We start from the raw sequence: 8,837 nt of genomic DNA on the forward strand, positions 1-8,837 counted from the left end.
TGGGTAGAGCACAACGTAACCTAAGGTCTACTACACTGACATATACACCTGAGACTATATTCAACAGTGGCTGTACACACTCCTAATTTTCTCTGTGTTGAATTTTACTGCTTTGAAGTAATAGGAAGGCAATTACCAAGACAAATCAAACTTTTGCAGTCAGCTGCCCCGACACACATTGCCTCACCCCACACCACCAAAGCACTTCATCTGCAACGGGCAGCAGCAGTGGCCGCAGTAGCTGCACAGATCGAACTTCGCCTGCCTATGGAGCAAGAATGTAAGAAAACAAAATGCCAACCCCTATGTTTTCCTTTTTATTTTCCCTTGCCTATTTATATTCTAATCACTAATTACATTACAAAATGACATTAAGTTTTATTACCCCACCCATTCTCAGTAAATTATAAAAAGGCACACGATATGCAGATTTGATGCATTTATACCTCAGTAATCATTTTTCACTTCAAACAAAGAAGGCAAGTTTTAATTTAAGACAAATGTTTCTTATTCCTCACAGTTGCCTTCAAAAGAGAAGAAAAAAAATAGTGAAGTAAAGCTTCAGCAAAACTTGCACATTTTTGTAAAACTCCTAAGTAATTTTGTTCATCCCTAACTGCCTTCGGTTTCAAAGGCAGAATGTGTAGAATTGGCAAAACTATTATTGTTATAAGTTGTCTCCTTTCCTGCACTGTTTACAGAATCCTGACAAAACACTGGAGGGAAGGATTTCATTTCAAGCCATAAACTTAGAGGCATGCTTTAATTACTCTAGCTTAAGAACACACTGGCATGTGAAACTACATTTCTTGGCAGGATAAAGAGTAATTTTGTCAGGAAAGCTTAAACAATAATAGCGGTCTTTAAGGACGTAGTTGGTCAATGTTACATGCCATATTACACAAAATATTCCTCTTTGAAAGATATCTCCATCTGGCATTTGTTATTACTCTATTCATAATTCACCAGCATCCTTATGAGCAGAGTGTCTCCAAACAAGGCAGTACATTATCATCTTAATTAAGAGCGGCACCATTTCTTAAAGTCCTGGCAACTTTGTGCATAAATATCAACATTTTAACAAATGCCATCTGTCAGCCTTCTTTGCGAGGAACATTATCAGCCCCCAGCCTGGGGGGGGGAAGCGCTAGCTGTTAAAATACTGCAGCAATGGTTGCTATCATTTGAACATGCGGCTTTTTAGAGTATCTCAAAAGAACAAAGTTGATTTTTCCCCTTGTGCTTACAGTAATAACATCATTCTTGGCCAATAGCACAAGTAGTGCTATGGCATTCAGATGTAGTAAAAAAGAGAAGTTCCTAACTGCAGTTCAAATAAATAAATAAATAAATAAAAGGATCCATTGCTGTAGCAGCAGCAGCGACCAGACAGAAGCAGGTATTGCAAACATTTGAACTGGCTTGACACCACTTTTCATGGAGCAATCATTAAGATTCATCATCCCATTCCTGCTGCTTCTTGCCGAGGCACTGCAATCTATATAAAGGCAATTTCATAGCTCCCTCCTCACCTTAGGTTAATCTTGTTGAATCAACTCAGGAATACAAGCTTCTAACTATTTCTACTTACATTTTTGTGTGCAGGCTGTCTTCTTAAGTCTTGGCACCCTTATCTTATAGTGTGGCAACCATGAAAAATGCTCATAGACTCCTATCCCAAGGAGAGAGGGGAGAAGGTGGCACTCCAGAGTAATGCTACATTAGAAAATGTTTTAGTTTAGTTGACTTCAAACCAGGGTGAAATTCTCCGCAGATGGGAAAGCCTGCATAAGTCAAACCACTCCAGAGATCATTTCATACAAGTTCCTATTTTACTGAATTTCTGTGGGGTGTTCTGCAAAAAGCTGAACATGTATCTACCAGATCTGAGCTGAGGGACACTTGGGAAGCAGCAGTGGGGCCCTATAGCACTCCCATGTGCCAACAGCGATGTGAACTCTGCGGTGGTCACGGGGCTTGCTCCCAAACGCCCAGAAGGGAACCTTGACTGTGAGAATACATCTAACAAAACAGAAACCGTCACACTCAGGAAGCTGTCCTTCTCTGATAAAAAAAAAAAAGTACTGAGGTGATCATAATTCCTGCAGGCACATCCCTGACAGAGGCCCCTTTAACCAAAATGAAGTACGTTCAGGGTTTTTAAGCACAAGTCCAAACTACCCCAACTACTACTGTCATCTGAACCAACCTTCCTCCCTCCCCGACAAGGTGCTTCAGCGACAGCCCATACAACTTACCCAGGTAACCTGTTATAAACTGCACTGCATCATGCAGGAACCCCAACACCAGCAGGAGAGAGGGGACAGCTGCTTTGCTTTTATTAGAAATAAATAAATAAACAAATAAATAAATAACAGCTCCCAATCACACTGGCCAGGCAGGTTAGAAAAGGAGAAAAGGTGGCTAGTGATATAATCCTGAGAATCCTTGACAGAATTAAGGAGCTTGGATATGAGCTTGAATATTTATTGTCAGTATTAAACAAGGCCAGACATTGAACCTTGGAGCTCCAAGCAAAACACTAGCTGCTGTGCTTTCCATTGAGGGTTCATCATGTCTCATCATTTTACTAAAATAGCCAAACAACAAGAGCCCTGAAAAGCACGTATTCTCCCACAGATCACGTACTGTTTGGAGATGCATTATAAACCTGCCATAAGGTATCAGGACGAAAGAAAGTATATTAAGTCAGAGATTGTCATATCTTTTCTACCTAACTAAATCTCAAAAAAAAGAAAAAAAAAGAAGTCTGCAGCTCTTTCTGCAACATCTGCATCTAATTGCAGATGATAAAAAAACTCCCCTGGTGGTTTCTTCTGGTGGTAACACTAGAGGGCACTGCTTATTTCTTTATTTTAAGGAGGGAAAGGCTCTCTGTCCCTCCATGACAGTTTCCCACTGATTGAGAAATAATGCTCAGGATGCTAAGGTGGTATTTTAGTGACCTTGAAAATCAGCTTCTTAATTGAAGCCTCTAGGAAATTCTGAGAAATTAAAAGGCATCAGCACTGGCAAGGTTCAAGCATTCAAAATCAGAATCAACTCATCTGAAACAAAGCAGATTTAAAACTGGGTGCTAGCAAGAGCTCAATTTTTAATTTCCATTTTTTTGTATCCAAGAGCCCCATTTGTTAGATGATCGTTTTCATCACAGGGCATTGATCCCTAGCCCTTAGCTCACTGCTAGTCTGCACATGGTGGTGCTCTAAGCAGAGCACAGATTACCTCCAGACCTATGATACAAACATAAACATGTGAAGGGTAGCAATAGATTTATTTTCTTCCACTAACAGCACTTGGAGAGTGCAAATACGTACGCTAAAAGAAAAGTCCTTATTTATTACTCTGCTTCTGCAAAATAATTCTCCTAGAAAGAAAAGTAGACACACCAGATGAAGAACAATTCCTCTAGAAGAACCTGAAGAGCCTACTAATCGCTAAGGAGGCCAGGCAGTTCGATTTGCTATTGGCATACTCTCAGCAAAGAACAGAGAGAGAGAGAGAGAAGCCTTCTAAAGATTTTCACTTCATCACACTGCTGACAGCTGTCAAAGGCTACTGTATTTTTTTCAAAAATGACCTTCAGTTCATCAAGTTACAAGTCATTGGGTATACATCTCATCATTATATAGGAATTTTTTTTTTCATAAATAACCTGCCTCTTTATTCCTAATAAAATCATTGACATTTCTTCTACATTCTTTGGGAAAATGAAATGCTTTCAATCCACACAGAAAAAAAATAATTAAAAAAATGGCTGAATATTGCTTGGTGCAGTCTCATTTTTGACCTCTGACCGACAGGGTACCATTCTCCTCCCTTCCTCTTCCATCACACCCATTGAATTAGTCCCTGGGATATAGTAATTTATGTAGCATCAGCCTTCTGAGCTATTGGCAAAGGCTAGTGAACATCTGGCTGAGCACAAATGGGAGTTGCTCTGCTTCACTTGCTGCTGCCTGAATGACCTCCACATTTCCCATCTATGCCTCTTTCTCCAAGACTATAATGTCAAGACGAAGCTCCTTTCCTTATAAAAACATAAAAGGGAGATTACTCTACATTTGATTACATTAACAGGGTAGCTGGTGCAGATCTAATTAAAAGACCTTGTAAATATTTCCTGCCATTCATTCCTAAAGTTGTTGCATGGGACAAAAGTAGACATGTTCTCCGGCTTCCACCAACAGCTAGAAATCAGGGTTGTGCCTGGATATTAAGGTTTTATTTCTTGCTTTGCAAATATGAAAAAAAAAGAAAAAAAACCCTTACTCCTGACAAACAAGTAATCACTAAACTATCCTTCAGAATTTAAATTAACTGCATGTTTCTGCCAGCAGTGACGGAAAATAAATGTATGTTTTTAATAATCAAAAATCTCAGTATTCCTGTGAATGCTGAGTGCGATACCTCCGAGCTCCTTACTGTGCTACCGTAACTTCAAGCGGGTCTTACCGCACCTGACTCAATGGATCTAGGCAAGTGTAAACCTGGGCACAAACCGGAGTAGCAGAGCAGTAAGCCAAGCTCCAGACCTGACAACTAATCTCACTGTGACAACTAATCCAGACCTGACAACTAATCTCACCTCACTGGACTCCAAAGTAGGCCCATGGGTATGTATAGCGCTGCAGATCTAGAAAATTACTGCAAATAAAGTTAATTAGTGCAGCGTGCTATTCCTTCACTGTATGTCAAACAAATTAAAACAGGGCTGGAGGACAAGACCTGGGCCTATGCCAGAGAGAGGCTCTCTCTAGTTTTGTTTTTGTCCACAAAAGCTGGTAATAAATCTGCTAGCAAGACGATACACTTTCCTTTTATGCCCAGACCCCCTAGAAAATACACAGAGAGGGGATTCATTCACAGGCACATTGCCCACTATTACATTAACATAATGGCTTCTTCTGCTGGGATTACTTACTTTTGCATATTACTTTTTTTTTTCTGAATTCTTTTAAATTTTCTCTGTATAAATAGACTTTCGTGCATTCAATGGTGCAACACGTATCACTTGTAAACTTGAACTACATATTCTCCCACCAATTCAGAGAGAAATGATTAGTACTGAGCAAGGGAAAGTAGTTGTTAGCAATCACATACGATCTGATGAAAAGGAACAGACTAAGTGCAACGCCGGTCGTGGGGCAGCGCCCGTGCTGCTACCCTATGGCTGCGTGGGCAGGCACCGTTTAGGGGAGGAACTGAACCAACCTTCTTCGGATGTTCCTCCGAAGCATCAAAAATGCCGACTTGCACCTCACATGACTTACCATAAAACTGTCAGCATGAGAACAAAGGCATATTTTAAATTCAAGAGCAAATGTATCCCCTCCTCCAGAAGCCAGTGTCCTCCAAAGTGTGCCTTGATTCCTGCTCCTGAATAGCCACAGGATGTAAAAATGGATCCACTAATGTGGGGGAGGAAAGGGGCAACAATAAGAAAACTCCAGAGGACTGAGGAGAAAAATGATATTCTTGAGGATGAAGGAAAAGAGGCAGAAGAAAAAGAGTGATAAGAAGAAGAAACAACATGAAGAACAGGATTGAAGACCACAGAAAAGAGACAAAAAGAAGAAGAGCTAAGAAGGCTGACCTGGTTAAGGTGCAGATTTAATTTTTTACTGTAAAAATAAGAATGCTTGAATATAACTGTAATGCTTAAATGCTCATCTAAGGAGAATCAGGATTTAGGAATTAAAAAGCATGAGAAAACTGAATGAGAAATTGAATCATTCATATAAAACAAGTGATCTTCCACTCAGGCAAGTGCCTTGCCCAGCAATTGCTGAATCATCCATCATTCCTGTATGCCCTGGAGTCTCCCCCAACCTTTGCTCTAAGCTGTGCTCAATATTTCAGATTCATTAAGAATACATATCGGGGGAAAAAAAAAAAAGAAAAAAAACCACACGTACACACACAAAAGTAGCCCAGGAGCAGCTTCCTCCACATACAACTGGTAAAAGGGATTTTTCTGTTGTCTCCACCTCTCGTTTGAGAAGTCCTACAGAATTAATTGATCCCTCCACTCAGCCCTTTCTACCAAAATGCTGCTTATTCTGCTTTGCTTCAGGCAAACTGTAAACGTGTCATGGATAAACCATTAGGAAGAGCTTCCTCCCCACTAAGCTCTAAAATACCATTCCCTGCCTCTTGGACCCCAATCTCCATGCATGTGGAGCAAAGAACAACATTTCTCATGCTATCCTGACATATTAGGCAAATAAATGCCAATGATATACGTTAAAAAGAGATGCTAAAACACAGCAACTGTTTATATAGTTAAGTGCAACAGGAAACATTAGTTCTCATCTGGTGGATCCTGTGGGTTGTGGCTATGGACCTTCCTTTCCCTACCGTTATGGGTAGGAAGGACATGAACAGCAAACATGAGCCCCACACAGAAAGAACCTAATAGCAGTTTTTACATGAGAATTGCACGGTACAAATGAGAATGGGACAGAAAAACTCAAAATGAACAGCAAAGGAGACTAACTGCATGGATGGAATAACCCTAAGACAGCTGAATGGCCCGAGCATTGCACCAATTAAAAAAAAAAATACACAGGCTTATTAAGATTTGTTGTCTTTGCAGAGATGAAGAAAATACAGGGGACTTTCACTGCAGAAAATCTGTTTTGAAGGTGGGTTTTGTGGTCAGGCTGGCACTGGGCTCTCAGAAACGCCACAGCCAGCCAACGCCACAGAAAGCATTTGCTCTTTGCAAGCCGAAAGCTATGGGCAAGCAGGCATTGCAAGACATGCCTGAATCCACTTCTGGCTTTAGCCCTCTGCAGTTCTTTTTGCTATTTTTAATTTTATTACCCCACTCATCTATTCCTCCTTGTCCTGCAAGCTAAGATACAGAGTTTTTTCTTTAGCGCTATATTTCTTATTAGCATTTCTTAAGAGTATTTCTTATCAGTAGGTATAAGGCGTGGTAAGTTGGAGCACGCATGGGGAAAGCCTTCTGTTTCAAATGAGGCCCAAGTACCCTGTGTAGGTCCATGAACAAAGTGCAGATCGAGCACATATTGCTCAAGTTGACCTTCCTTCCTCACCTCCTTGAAAGAAAAAGCTGTGTTAGAAAGGCATACTCGAAAGTTATGGTCTTGCCAACATCTTAGCAAAATAAAGATCCTCTGGTTCTTCAGCGTATTCATTCCAGCCATGAAACAGAGGCTGTGAGGTATTTTCCTGCAATGATTTATTTATATAGTCCCTCCTCCCTTGAGAGCAAAAGGTACTAACCTGCTCTTCAATTCTCAAGTGCAGGAAACAGCATTTCAGCTCAACAACTTCAAAGGAACACATTTTTACATGTCAAAAAATGCCATGACTGTTCTTTTGAAAGAAGTCAAAGGGCTGCGGAAGAGAAAAGGCTATGTAACAAGGTCAAATATTACAGCACCATACTATAGAAAGTGGTGATAGAAAAGACTTACGAGGTCATCTTGTTCATCCCCTACGAATGCAAAATTGTCCCCTAGAGAGTAATACAGTAGGCAAGCAGCAGTTATATTAAAACATAGGTTACATAATTCAAGAGAATGGTGCCAGGGAAAATTGCTAGCAAAGAAAATAATACAGGAGAGCTTACTGTTTTCTTTAGAGATTACTGTAACCAATCTGAGGCTAAAAAATAATTATCTAAAAATATGTAAGTCAAGGCAAATCTTTAACGCTTGTTTCAATTTTACCACTAGCATTCCAAATTGCTGGACTGTATACTTGTGCTTGAACAGCAATATATATCAGGGTCTCCTTGATTACAAGCATTTGGTAATCTTGTGTTAGCCGTATTTCAGTTTTCTGTTTTTATTCAACTTTAAAGACCATGCCAACATCTTGCGCTGAGTACTCAACTGTATTACCAAGCTGAGAGCAACAAATAAACTAGAACAATCTATTCAAAATGAAGAAATAAATAATTTTTTCGGCACACACCTGCTATCCCTGGGATAATGAATGCCTTATCTGTGCTGACAGCTTGGCAAGAAGCACAGCATCTGAGGGCAAAGAGACCATCGATTTGTGCCAAGAACGTGAACAAGCTCTCGAGCGTCAAGCCCAGGCCGCGTCTGACAGTTGCATCAGACAGGCCAAGACGTGTCAGACACGTGTCGAGAGCAGGGCTTTCCAGCAGCCCTGGTCCCTCCCCAGGCAGCGTGTGTGGTGGGCTGCAGATCCAAGATGCTGCTGCCTCCCAAGCACCTCAGTGGCTCTGAAAAGATCTAAACGTCAAGTCTGGCCCACTCGCCATAATAAGGCAGCGGGTAAAACTGTGGAAAGGATTAGAGAGGTCATCAACTCCCAAGCAGGGCTTCACCTCTACAGTCTTCTCCCCCTCCCCCTCCCCAGTTAACTCCATTAGAAAAAGAAAAAACTTCAATGGAAAATCCAAAGCACGGGCAAGATATTTATTCCAACCTTTCCCTCCATTTCACTTTTGACAGCACAGGTTTCTAAAAACTAATTTGTTTGCTTTTATTTTACTCATTTTCCTACATACAACCACAATCTGTTAGACTCTTAAAATTCTTGCAATGTCTCCATATAACACTCTGTTCTTCAACGTAAAGAACTTTATCTGTAGCTCAGCTTTCCTAAACCTATGATGGCGGCTTTTGTGCTTTCGTTCTTGTGAAAATCTCTCAAACCAACCCACATCTTTAAACACCCAAATCCAGACAGTGAAATTCAACTTAGACATTTGGAGAGGGAGGGGAAAGAACTTTTCAACAGATCAGGACATCACTTTGTTACATGTCATACAATGACAGAGCAAAAGACAAGCCTTTCTATAATAATCC

General features: G+C 40.6%; 1 protein-coding gene across 2 annotated transcripts in view; it reads right to left on the reverse strand.

Annotated features, from left to right (window-relative positions):
- FHOD3 (formin homology 2 domain containing 3) overlaps positions 1-8,837 on the reverse strand; it is a 363,251-nt gene that overhangs the window by 201,458 nt on the left and 152,956 nt on the right. The window lies entirely within an intron of this gene.

Source organism: Nothoprocta perdicaria, unplaced genomic scaffold (assembly GCF_003342845.1).
Source record: "Nothoprocta perdicaria isolate Ctin4 unplaced genomic scaffold, notPer1 scaffold_268, whole genome shotgun sequence".
NCBI classification, from domain to species: domain Eukaryota; kingdom Metazoa; phylum Chordata; class Aves; order Tinamiformes; family Tinamidae; genus Nothoprocta; species Nothoprocta perdicaria.